The sequence below is a fragment of the Anser anser genome, assembly GCF_964211835.1.
Source record: "Anser anser genome assembly, contig: HAP1_SCAFFOLD_145, whole genome shotgun sequence".
Classification (NCBI taxonomy): Eukaryota; Metazoa; Chordata; class Aves; order Anseriformes; family Anatidae; genus Anser; species Anser anser.
Genome location: NW_028153572.1, coordinates 164,708 through 167,500, shown reverse-complemented (window position 1 = coordinate 167,500; position 2,793 = coordinate 164,708). Strand labels below are relative to the sequence as shown.

Sequence of the window (2,793 nt, the reverse complement as noted above, 5' to 3'; positions counted from 1 at the left end):
AGAGCAAGGCAAAACAAAGCAAAGCAGCACAGGGGAAAAGCAAAGCGGTAGTTTTTGTCCTTTGGGGAATCGCGTGATGTCGCTTAGCGTCCTCGAAAACCTCACCCGACACCGTTCCCAGCCGAATAGCAGCAGCGGGACCCACCTGGAGGCTCGCGCTCGCCAGAGAGCGGCGGGGAATGCGGAACAGACGGTGCCGGGTGGCCAGCCCTCCTGCCCCCACCCTCCGGTTCCGAGGGGACAGTCACCGGGCTACGGGGAGGCCAAGGTGCACGTCGTCCGAGGGTTTATGCGTTCGTAAATACACACCGATCGACTCGTCGGCAAAATCGGCGGGACGGTCCGCAAAGGAAGCCTAGCGCAGCAAAGCAGAGCAGAGCGTTGCAGAGGAAAGCGGAGCGAGACAGAGCAAAGCCCCGCTAGGGGAAAGAAAGCGGAACGAAGAAAAGCAAAGTCAAGGAGGGCCAGGAAAAGCAAAACGAAGCAGGGGGCGAGAGAAACCAAAGCAAAGGAGGTCCAGGAAAAGAAAAGCGGCGTCCTGAACACAAAGTAAAGCCAAACAGAGCAAAGCAGGGCCAGGAAAAGCAAAACAAAGAAGGGCGAGAAAAACCCAAGCAAAGGAGGTCCAGGAAAAGAAAAGAGGCGTCATGAATACGAAATAAAGCCAAACAAAGCAAGGCAGGGCCGGGAAAAGCAAAACAAAGAAGGGCGAGAAAAACCCAAGCAAAGGAGGTCCGCGAAAAGCAAAGAGGTGCCGCGAACGCAAAGCAAAGCAAAGCAGGTCCAGGGAAAGCTAAACAAAGAGGGACAGAGAAAAAAAAAAAAAAAAAAAATGCAGGACCAAGGAAAGCAAGGCGATGCGGTGAATACAAAGCAGAGCAAAACAAAACAAAGCACGGCAAGGAAAAGCAAAGCAGACCAAGGCAAAGCAAAGTAGCGTGAGGAAAAGCAAAGCAGGGCCAGGAAAGGCAAAGCAAAGGACTTTGAGGCGAGGCGAAGCACAGCAGGGGTAGGAGAAGCAAAGCAAAGCAGAGAAGAAAAAGCAAAGCGGCGCCAGGAATACGAAGCAAAGCTAAGCAAAGGAAAGCGTGGCCGGAAGAAGCAAAACGTAGCAGGGCCAGGGAAGGCAAAGCAGAGCAAGGCAAAGCAAAGCAAACCCTGCGAGGAAAAAGAAAGCCTTATCGGGCAAAGAAAAGTCAGGCAGGGCCAGGAAAAGCAAAAGGAATCGGGGTCAGTAAAAACAAAGCAAAACAGGGCCGGGAAAAACAAAGCGGTGCCACGAATGCAAAGCAAAGCAAAGCAGGGCCAGGAAAAGCAAAGCAAAGAAAAACAGCGCTGTGAATACGAAACGTGTAGTTCCTTAGTGTCGTCCGAAATCGCACCCCCCACCCGCCCCAGACGAATAGGGAGGGGCCCGTTGCCGGGTAACGGGGAGGCGGGCGTTCAAGAAGGCGAGGGTGTGGCAGCGGCCCCCGGTTGCTTCCGGCCGCCGGCCGCTCTGACATAAGAGGCTCCCGCTCGGTCACGAGCAGCTCGCCACCTGTGCGACTCGGTGTGGCTGGCTGCCCGGCCGGTTTGCTTTAGCTTTTTATCGTTACATAAACGATCCATAGGTATATAATATTATATATACTACTTAAGAGTTATTACAAAAGAAAGTACTAAATAAGAGTAAATATATATATAACGAAAACATAATAAAAAGAGTAGTAGTAATAATAATAATAATCGTTGTCTGTTTCCCCCTTTACTTTTAGGAATCACGTAGTTACTTAGCGTCGTTCGCAACCCCCACCCTCCCCAGACGAATAGCAACGGGGCCCACCTGGCGGCTCGCCGGACAGCGGGGGCCACAGAATAGACCCGGCCCGGTGGCCAGATCCCTGTCCCCTCGTCCGCCAGTTCCGAGGGGACAGTCGCCGAGGTGGGGGGAGGTCAAGGTGTGCGTCTGAGGGTTTACGTGTTTCTAAATACACCGATCGACTCGTCGGCAAAATCGGTGGGACGGTCTGCAAAAGAAGCCTAGAGCAGCAAAGCAGAGCAGAGCAGAGCAATGCGGAGGAAAGCAGAGCAAGGCAAAGCAAAGCCCCGCTAGGGAAAAGAAAGTGGCATAAGGAAAAGCAAAGCACGGCCAGAAAAAAACAAAGGAAAAAGGGTAAAAAAAAAAGAACCGAACAAACAAAAAAACCAAAGCAAAGTAGGGCCAGAAAAAGCAAAGCAAAGCATGGCCAGGAAAGGCAAAGCAGAGCAAGGCAAAGCAAAGCAGAGCAAAACAGCACAAAGAAATGCATAGCAGAGCCAGGAACACAAAGCAAAGCAAAACAAAGGAAAGCATGGCGGGGGGGGGGGGCGGGGGGGGGGGGGGTTGGGGGGGGGGGAGGGGGAAGAAAAACAAAAATGAGGGCCAGGGAATGCAAAGCACAGCAATGCAAAACAAAGCAAAGCAGCACAAGACAAAGCAAAGCACTGTCTGGAATTCAAGGCAAAGTGAAGCAAAGTAAAAGAAAGCAGGGCCAGAAAAGGAAAGAAAAGCAGGGGTAAGAAAAGCAAAGCAAAGCATGGCCAGGAAAGGCAAATGACAGTAAGGCAAAGCAAAGCAGAGCAAAGTAGCACAAGCAAAAACAAAGCAGGGCCAGGAAAGGTAGAGCAAAGGAAAGAAAGAAATTGAGGCAAGGCGAAGCACAGCGGGGGTAGGAAAACAAAGCAACGTAGAGAAGGAAAAGAGAAGCAGTGCCAGGAATACAAAGCAAAGCTAAACAAAGGAAAGCGTGGCCTGAAAAAGCAAAAGAAAGC

General features: G+C 51.4%; 1 long non-coding RNA gene across 1 annotated transcript; it reads left to right on the top strand.

The window, feature by feature from the left end:
* The first annotated feature begins 1,513 nt into the window (after positions 1–1,513).
* On the top strand, positions 1,514–2,222 carry LOC310891902. Its single transcript, XR_014577774.1, has 2 exons — positions 1,514–1,613; positions 1,758–2,222. It is a non-coding gene; the product is annotated as an uncharacterized lncRNA (long non-coding RNA).
* The last annotated feature ends 571 nt before the right edge of the window (positions 2,223–2,793 follow it).